Below are 9,503 nucleotides of genomic sequence, written 5' to 3' on the forward strand. Positions count from 1 at the left end.
GAGTGGGAGTGGGGAGTGGGGATTGGGAGTGGGGAGTGGTGAGTGGGAGTGGGGAGTTGGGAGTGGGAGTGGGAGTGGGGAGTGGGGAGTGGGAGTTGGGAGTGGGGAGTGAATGGGGAGTGGGGAGTGTGGAGTGGGGAGTGTAGAGTGGGAGAGGGGAGTGGGGAATGTGGAGTGGGAGTGGGGAGTGGGGAGTGGGAGTGCGGAGTGGGGAGTGGGGAGTGGGAGTGGGAGTGGCAGTGGGAAGTGGGGAGAGGGAGTGGGTGTGGGAGTGTGGAGTGAATGGGGAGTTGGGAGTGGGAGTGGGGAGTGGGGAGTGGTGAGTGGGGAGTGGGGAGTGGGGAGTGGGGAGTGGTGAGTGGGGAGTGGGGAGTGGGGAGTGGGGATTGGGAGTGGGGAGTGGGGAGTGGGAGTGGGAGTGGGGAGTGGGGATTGGGAGTGGGGAGTGGTGAGTGGGAGTGGGGAGTTGGGAGTGGGAGTGGGAGTGGGGAGTGGGGAGTGGGAGTTGGGAGTGGGGAGTGAATGGGGAGTGGGGAGTGTGGAGTGGGGAGTGTAGAGTGGGAGAGGGGAGTGGGGAATGTGGAGTGGGAGTGGGGAGTGGGGAGTGGGAGTGCGGAGTGGGGAGTGGGGAGTGGGAGTGGGAGTGGCAGTGGGAAGTGGGGAGAGGGAGTGGGTGTGGGAGTGTGGAGTGAATGGGGAGTGGGGAGTGTGGAGTGGGGAGTGGGGAGTGGGAGTGGGGAGTGGGGAGAGGGAGTGGGTGTGGGAGTGGGGAGTGAATGGGGAGTGGGGAGTGTGGAGTGGGGAGTGGCAGTGGGAAGTGGGGAGAGGGAGTGGGTGTGTGAGTGGGGAGTGGGAGAGGGAAGTGGGGAGTTGGAATGGAGAGTGGGAGTGGGGAGTGGGAGTGGGGAGTGGGGAGTGAGATTGGGGAGTGGGAGTTTGGGAGTGGGGAGTGGGGAGTGGGGAGTGTTTTGTGGGGTGTGGGAGTGGAGACTGGGAGTGGGGAGTAGGGATAGAGAGTGGGGAGTGTGGAGTGGGAGTGGGGATTGGGAGAGGGAGTGGGAGTGGGGAGTGGGAGTGGGAGTGGGAGTGGGAGTGGGAGTGGGGAGTTGGAGTGGGAATTGGGGAGTGGCATGTGGGAGGGGGAATGGGTGTGGGGACTGGGAAGTGTGGGAGTGGGGAGTGGGAGTGGACTGTGGGGAGTGGGAAGTGGGGAGAGGGCGTGGGTGTGTGAGTGGGCAGTGGGAGAGGGAAGTGGGGAGTTGGAATGGAGAGTGGGAGTGGGGAATGGGAGTTGGGAGTGGGGAGTGGGGAGTGGGAGTGTGGAGTGGGGAATGGGAGTGAGAGTGGGAGGTGGGAGTGGGGAGTGGGAGTGTGGAGTGGGGAGTCGGAATGGGGAGTGGGATTGGGGTGTAGGCAGTGGGAGTGGGGAGTGTGGAGTGGGAGTGTGGGAGTGGGGATTTGGGAATGCGGAGGGGAAGTCGCGTGTGGGTGTGGGGAGTGGGAGTGGGAGTGGGGAGTGTAGAGTGGGAGAGGGGAGTGGGGAATGTGGAGTGGGTAGTGGGAGTGTGCTGGGGGTGTGGGAGTGGGGAGTGGGAGTGGGAGTGGGGAGTGGGAGTGGGAGTGGGTAGTGGGAGTGTGCTGGGGGTGTGGGAGTGGGGAGTGGGAGTGGGGAGTGGGGAGTGAGATTGGGGAGTGGGAGTTTGGGAGTGGGGAGTGGGGAGTGGGGAGTGTTGTGTGGGGTGTGGGAGTGGAGACTGGGAGTGGGGAGTAGGGATAGAGAGTGGGGAGTGTGGAGTGGGAGTGGGGATTGGGAGAGGGAGTGGGAGTGGGGAGTGGGAGTGGGAGTGGGAGTGGGAGTGGGGAGTTGGAGTGGGAATTGGGGAGTGGCATGTGGGAGGGGGAATGGGAGTGGGGACTGGGAAGTGTGGGAGTGGGGAGTGGGAGTGGACTGTGGGGAGTGGGGAGTGGGAATGTGGGAGTGGGGAGTGGGAAGTGGGAGTGGGGAGAGGGAGTGGGGAGTTGGGAATGCTGAGGGGAAGTGGGGTGTGGGTGTGGGGAGTGGGAGTGGGGAGTGTGGAGTGGGGATGTGGGAGTGGGGAGTGGGAGTGGGGAGTGAGAGTGGGGAGTGAGAGTGGGGAGTGAGAGTGGGGAGTGGGGAGTGGGAGTGTGGGCGTGGGGAGTGGGAGTAGGGAGTGGGAGTGGGGAGTGTGGGAGTGGGAATGTGGGAGTGGGGAGTGGGAAGTGGGAGTGGGGAGAGGGAGTGTGGGAGTGGGGAGTGGGAGTGAGGAGTTGGGAATGCGGAGGGGAAGTGAGGTGTGGTTGTGGGGAGTGGGAGTGGGAGTGGGGAATGGGGAGTGGGAATGGGGAGTGGGGAGTGGGAGAGGGGAGTGGGGAATGTGGAGTGGGAGTGGGGAGTAGGGTGTGGGAGTGGGGAGTGGGGAGGGGGAGTGGGTAGTGGGAGTGGGAGTGAGGAGTGGGAGAGGGAGTGGGAGTGGGGAGTTGGGAGTGGGAGTGGGGAGAGGGAGTGGGGAGTTGGGAGTGGGAGTGGGGAGTGGGAGTGGGGAGTTGGGAGTGGGAGTGGGGAGTGGGAGTGGGAGTGGGGAGTGGGAGTGGGGAGTGGGAGTGGGAGTGGGAGTGGGGAGTGGGAGTGGGGAGTGGGAGTAGGGAGTGGGAGTGGGGAGTGGGAGTAGGGAGTGGGAGTGGGGAGTGGGAGTGGGGAGTTGGAGTGGGGAGTGGGGAGCGGGAGTGGGGAGTGGGGTGTGGGGAGTGGGGAGTGTGGAGTGGGAATGTGGGAGTGGGGAGTGGGAAGTGGGAGTGGGGAGAGGGAGTGTGGGAGTGGGGAGTGGGAGTGAAGAGTTGGGAATGCGGAGGGGAAGTGGGGTGTGGTTGTGGGGAGTGGGAGTGGGAGTGGGGAATGGGGAGTGGGAGTGGGAGTGGGGAGTGGGGAGTGGGAGAGGGGAGTGGGGAGTGGGAGTGGAGAGTGGGGAGCGGGAGTGGGGAGTGGGAGTGTGGAGTGGGGAGTCAGAATGGGGAGTGGGACTGGGGAGTGGGATTGGGGAGTGGGAGTGGGGAGTGGGAGTGGGAGTGGGGAGTGGGAGAGGGATGTAGGGAGTGGGAGTGGGGAGTGGGGAGTGGGGAGTGGGGAGAGGGTGTGGGAGTGGGGTGCAGGGAGTGTGGGAGTGGGGAGTGGGGAGTGGGTAGTTGGGAATGGGAGTGGGTGTGGGAGTGGGTGTGGGAGTGGGGTGTGGGGAGTGGGGAGAGGGTGTGGGAGTGGGGTGCAGGGAGTGTGGGAGTGGGGAGTGCGAATGTGGGAGTGGAGAGTGGGAATGTGGGAGTGGAGAGTGGGAGTGGGGAGTGGGGAGTGAGAGTGGGCAGTGGGAGTGGGGTGTGGGAGTGGGGAGTGGGATTGGGGTGTAGGCAGTGGGAGTTGGGAGTGTGGAGTGGGGAGTGGGAGAGGGGAGTGAGAGTGGGGAGTGGGGAGTGGGAGTGGGGAGTGGGGAGAGGGAATGTGGGAGTGGGGAATGGGAGTGGGGATTTGGGAATGAGGAGGGGAAGTCGGGTGTGGGTGTGGGGAGTGGGAGTGGGTGTGGGCAGTGGGAGTGCGGAGTGGGGAGTGTAGAGTGGGAATGGGGAGTGGGGAGTGGGAGAGGGGAGTGGGGAATGTGGAGTGGGAGTGGGGAGTGTGGAGTGGGGAGTGGAGAGTGAATGGGGAGTGTGGAGTGGGGAGTGGGGAGTGGGAGTGGGCAGTGGGGAGTGGGGAGTGGGAGTGGGGAGTGGGAGTGGGGATTGGGAGTGGGGAGTGGGGAGTGGGAGTGGGGAGTTGGGAGTGGGAGTGGGAGTGGGGAGTGGGGAGTGGGCATGGGGAGTGGGGAGTGGGAGAGGGGAGTGGGGAATGTGGAGTGGGAGTGGGGAGTGTGGAGTGAATGGGGAGTGGGGAGTGGGGAGTGAATGGGGAGTGTGGAGTGTGGAGTGAATGGGGAGTGGGGAGTGGGGAGTGCGGAGTGGGGAGTGAATGGGGAGTGTGGAGTGGGGAGTGTGGAGTGGGAGTGGGAGTGGGGAGTGGGAAGTGGGAGTGGGGAGAGGGAGTGTGGGAGTGGGGAGTGGGAGTGAGGAGTTGGGAATGCGGAGGGGAAGTGGGGTGTGGTTGTGGGGAGTGGGAGTGGGAGTGGGGAATGGGGAGTGGGAGTGGGGAATGGGGAGTGGGGAGTGGGAGAGGGGAGTGGGGAGGGGGAGTGGGGTGTGGGGAGTGGGGAGGGGGAGTGGGGTGTGGGGAGTGGGAGTGGGTTGTGGGGTGTGGGAGTGAGGAGTGGGAGTGTGGGAGTGGGAGTGGGGAGTGGGAGTGGGAGTGGAGAGTAGGAGTGTGGAGTGGGGAGTCGGAATGGGGAGTGGGAGTGTGGGAGTGGGAGTGGGGAGTGGGAGAGGGAGTGGGAGTGGGGAGTGGGAGTGGGAGTGGGGAGTGGGGAGTGGGAGTGGGAGAGGGGAGTGGGGAATGTGGAGTGGGAGTGGGGAGTGTGGAGTGAATGGGGAGTGGGGAGTGTGGAGTGGGGAGTGGGGAGTGGGAGTGGGGATTGGGAGTGGGGGAGTGGGGAGTGGGAGTGGGGAGTTGGGAGTGGGAGTGGGGAGTGGGAGTGGGGATTGGGAGTGGGGAGTGGGGAGTGGGGAGTGAATGGGGAGTGGGGAGTGTGGAGTGGGGTTGGGAGTGGGGAGTGGGGAGTGGGAGGTGGGGAGTGGGGAGTGGGAGTGGGAGTGGGGGTGTGGGGGAGTGGGAGTTGGGGACTGGGGAGTGGGGGTTGGGAGTGGGGAGTGGGGAGTGGGGATTGGGAGTGGGGGTGGTGAGTGGGAGTGGGGAGTTGGGGAGTGGGGTGGGGTGGTGGGGAGTGGTGAGTGGGGAGTGGGGAGTGGGGAGTGGTGAGTGGTGAGTGGGGGTGGGGAGTGGGGAGTGGGAGTGGGGGTTGGGAGTGGGAGTGGGGAGTGGGGTGGGTGGGGTGGGGAGTGGGGAGTGGGGAGTGGGGGAGTGGTGAGTGGGGAGTGGGGGTGGGGAGTGGGGATTGGGAGTGGGGAGTGGGGAGTGGGAGTGGGAGTGGGGTGTGGGGATTGGGAGTGGGGAGTGGTGAGTGGGAGTGGGGAGTTGGGAGTGGGAGTGGGGAGTGGGGGTGGGAGTTGGGGTGGGGAGTGAATGGGGAGTGGGGTGTGTGGAGTGGGGAGTGTAGAGTGGGAGAGGGGAGTGGGGAATGTGGAGTGGGAGTGGGGGTGGGGGGAGTGGGAGTGCGGAGTGGGGAGTGGGGAGTGGGAGTGGGAGTGGCAGTGGGAAGTGGGGAGAGGGGAGTGGGTGTGGGAGTGTGGAGTGAATGGGGAGTGGGGAGTGTGGAGTGGGGGTGTGGGAGTGGGAGTGGGGAGTGGGGGAGGGAGTGGGTGTGGGAGTGGGGAGTGAATGGGGGAGTGGGGAGTGTGGAGTGGGGAGTGGCAGTGGGAAGTGGGGAGAGGGAGTGGGTGTGTGAGTGGGGAGTGGGAGAGGGAAGTGGGGAGTTGGATGGAGAGTGGGGGTGGGGAGTGGGAGTGGGGAGTGGGGAGTGAGATTGGGGAGTGGGAGTTTGGGAGTGGGGAGTGGGGAGTGTTTTGTGGGGTGTGGGAGTGGAGACTGGGAGTGGGGAGTAGGGATAGAGAGTGGGGAGTGTGGAGTGGGAGTGGGGATTGGGAGAGGGGAGTGGGAGTGGGGAGTGGGAGTGGGAGTGGGGAGTGGGAGTGGGAGTGGGGAGTTGGAGTGGGAATTGGGGAGTGGCATGTGGGAGGGGGAATGGGTGTGGGGACTGGGAAGTGTGGGAGTGGGGAGTGGGAGTGGACTGTGGGGAGTGGGGAGTGGGGAGAGGGAGTGGGGGAGTTGGGAATGCTGAGGGGAAGTGGGGTGTGGGTGTGGGGAGTGGGTGTGGGGAGTGTGGAGTGGGGATGTGGGAGTGGGGAGTGGGAGTGGGGAGTGAGAGTGGGGAGTGAGAGTGGGGAGTGAGAGTGGGGAGTGGGAGTGTGGAGTGGGGGTGTGGGAGTGGGGAGTGGGAGTGGGGTGTGGGGATGTGGGTGTGGGGAGTGGGAGTGGGGTTTGGGGTGTGGGGATGTGGGAGTGGGGAGTGGGAGTGGGGTTTGGGAAGTGGGGAGTGGGAGTGGGGAGTGAGAGTGGGGAGTGAGAGTGGGGGAGTGTGAGTGGGGGTGTGGAGTGGGGAGTGGAGTGGGGAGTGGAGTGGGGGAGTGGGGAGTGGGGTGTGGGCGTGGGGAGTGGGGAGTGGGTGGGAGTGGGGAGTGGGGAGTGTGGAGTGGGGTGTGGGAGTGGGGAGTGGGAGTGTGGGAGTGGGGAGTGGGAGTGTGGGAGTGGGAATGTGGGAGTGGGGAGTGGGAGTGGGAGTGGGGAGAGGGAGTGTGGGAGTGGGGAGTGGGAGTGAGGAGTTGGGAATGCGGAGGGGAAGTGGGGTGTGGTTGTGGGGAGTGGGAGTGGGAGTGGGGAATGGGGAGTGGGAATGGGGAGTGGGGAGTGGGAGTGGGGAGTGGGGAGGGGGAGTGGGTAGTGGGAGTGGGAGTGAGGAGTGGGAGAGGGAGTGGGAGTGGGGGTTGGGAGTGGGAGTGGGGAGAGGGTGTGGGGGTTGGGAGTGGGGAGTGGGGTGTGGGGGTGGGGAGTGGGGGGGTGTGGTGGGGGGTGGGGAGTGGGGAGTGGGAGTGGGAGTGTGGGAGTGGGGTGGGGGTGTGGGGGTGGGAGTGGGGTGGGAGTGGGGAGTGGGGGTGGGGAGTGGGAGTAGGGAGTGGGGTGTGGGAGTGGGAGTAGGGAGTGGGAGTGGGGAGTGGGGTGGGGGGTTGGAGTGGGGAGTGGGGAGGGGAGTGGGGGTGGGGTGTGGGGGGTGGGGGTGTGGTGGGTGGGGAGGGGAGTGTGGAGTTGGGAATGCGGAGGGGAAGTGGGGTGTGGTTGTGGGGTGTGGGAGTGGGAGTGGGGATGGGGAGTGGGGAGTGGTGAGTGGGGAGTGGGGGAGTGGGAGGGGGAGTGGGGAATGTGGAGTGGAGTGGGGAGTGGGGAGTGGGAGTGGGGTGTGGGGAGGGGGAGTGGGGGTGTGGGGAGTGGGAGTGGGTTGTGGGGTGTGGGAGTGAGGAGTGGGAGTGTGGGAGTGGGTGTGGGGAGTGGGAGTGGGAGTGGAGAGTAGGAGTGTGGAGTGGGGAGTCGGAATGGGGAGTGGGAGTGTGGGAGTGGGAGTGGGGAGTGGGAGAGGGAGTGGGAGTGGGGAGTGGGAGTGGGAGTGGGAGTGGGGAGTGGGGAGTGAAGTGGGGATTGGGGAGTGGCATGTGGGAGGGGGAATGGGAGTGGGGAGTGGGGAGAGGGAGTGGGGACTGGGAAGTGTGGGAGTGGGAGAGGGGAATGCAGAGTGGAGTGTGGGGAATGGGGAGTGGGAATGTGGAGTGGGAATGTGGGAATGGGTAGTGGGAGTGGGGAGTGGGATGTGGGAAGTGAGAGTGGGGAGTGGGGAGTGGGAGTGTGGGAGTGGGGAGCGGGGAGTGGGGAGTGGGGAGTTGGAGTGGGGAGTGGGAGTGTGGGAGTGGGGAGTGTGGAGTGGGGAGTGGGGATGTGGGAGTGGGGAGTGGGGAGTGGGGAGTGGTAGTGGGGAGTGGAAGTGGGAGTGGGAAGTGGGAGTGGGGAGTGGGGAGTGGGAAGTGGTAGTGGGGAATGGGAGTGGGAGTGGGGAGTGGGCGTGGGGAGTGGCAGTGGGGAGTGGGAGTGGGGTGTGGGGATTGGGAGTGGGGATGTGGGAGTGGGAGAGGGAAGTGGGGAGTTGGAATGGGGAGTGGGAGTGGGGAGTGGGAGGTGGGAGTGGGGAGTGGGAGAGGGAAGTGGGGAGTCGGAATGGGGAGTGGGAGTGGGAGTGGGAGTGGGAAGTGGGGAGAGGGAGTGGGTGTGGGAGTGGGGAGTGGGAGAGGGAAGTGGGGAGTGGGAGTGGGGAGTGGAGAGTGGGAGGTGGGAGTGTGGGAGTGAGGAGTGGGGAGTGGGGAGTGGGGAGTGGGGATGTGGGAGTGGGGAGTGAGGAGTCAGAATGGGGAGTGGGACTGGGGAGTGGGATTGGGGAGTGGGAGTGGGGAGTGGGAGTGGGAGTGGGGAGTCAGAATGGGGAGTGGGACTGGGGAGTGGGATTGGGGAGTGGGAGTGGGGAGTGGGAGTGGGAGTGGGGAGTGGGAGAGGGATGTAGGGAGTGGGAGTGGGGAGTGGGGAGTGGCGTGTGGGAGGGGGATTGGGAGTGGGGAGTGGGGAGTGGGGAGAGGGAGTGGGGAGTGGGGAGTGGGTAGTTGGGAATGGGAGTGGGTGTGGGAGTGGGGTGTGGGGAGTGGGGAGAGGGGTGTGGGAGTGGGGTGCAGGGAGTGTGGGAGTGGGGAGTGAGAGTGGGCAGTGGGAGTGGGGTGTGGGAGTGGGGAGTGGGGAGTGGGAGTGGGGAGTGGGGAGAGGGAATGTGGGAGTGGGGAATGGGAGTGGGGACTTGGGAATGAGGAGGGGAAGTCGGGTGTGGGTGTGGGGAGTGGGAGTGGGTGTGGGCAGTGGGAGTGCGGAGTGGGGAGTGTAGAGTGGGAATGGGGAGTGGGGAGTGGGAGAGGGGAGTGGGGAATGTGGAGTGGGAGTGGGGAGTGTGGAGTGGGGAGTGGGGAGTGAATGGGGAGTGTGGAGTGGGGAGTGGGGAGTGGGAGTGGGGCAGTGGGGAGTGGGGAGTGGGAGTGGGGAGTGGGAGTGGGGATTGGGAGTGGGGAGTGGGGAGTGGGAGTGGGGAGTTGGGAGTGGGAGTGGGAGTGGGGAGTGGGGAGTGGGAGAGGGGAGTGGGGAATGTGGAGTGGGAGTGGGGAGTGTGGAGTGAATGGGGAGTGGGGAGTGGGGAGTGTGGAGTGAATGGGGAGTGTGGAGTGGGAGTGGGAAGTGGGAGTGGGGAGAGGGAGTGTGGGAGTGGGGAGTGGGAGTGAGGAGTTGGGAATGCGGAGGGGAAGTGGGGTGTGGTTGTGGGGAGTGGGAGTGGGAGTGGGGAATGGGGAGTGGGGAGTTGGGAGTGGGAGTGGGAGTGGGGAGTGGGGAGTGGGAGTTGGGACTGGGGAGTGGGGATTGGGAGTGGGGAGTGGGGAGTGGGGATTGGGAGTGGGGAGTGGTGAGTGGGAGTGGGGAGTTGGGAGTGGGAGTGGAGTGGGGTGGGGAGTGGTGAGTGGGAGTGGGGTGTGGGGAGTGGGAGTGGGGAGTTGGGAGTGGGGAGTGGGAGTGGGAGTGGGGAGTGGGGATTGGGAGTGGGGAGTGGGGAGTGGGAGTGGGGAGTGGGGATTGGGAGTGGGGAGTGGGGAGTGGGAGTGGGAGTGGGGGCGTTGGGAGTGGGAGTGGGGAGTGGGGAGTGGTGAGTGGGGGAGTGGGGGATTGGGAGTGGGGGAGTGGTGAGTGGGAGTGGGGAGTTGGGAGTGGGAGTGGGGAGTGGGGGAGTGGGAGTTGGGAGTGGGGAGTGAATGGGGAGTGGGGA

This window comes from Chiloscyllium punctatum, chromosome 42 (genome assembly GCF_047496795.1).
Source record: "Chiloscyllium punctatum isolate Juve2018m chromosome 42, sChiPun1.3, whole genome shotgun sequence".
Lineage (NCBI taxonomy): Eukaryota > Metazoa > Chordata > Chondrichthyes > Orectolobiformes > Hemiscylliidae > Chiloscyllium > Chiloscyllium punctatum.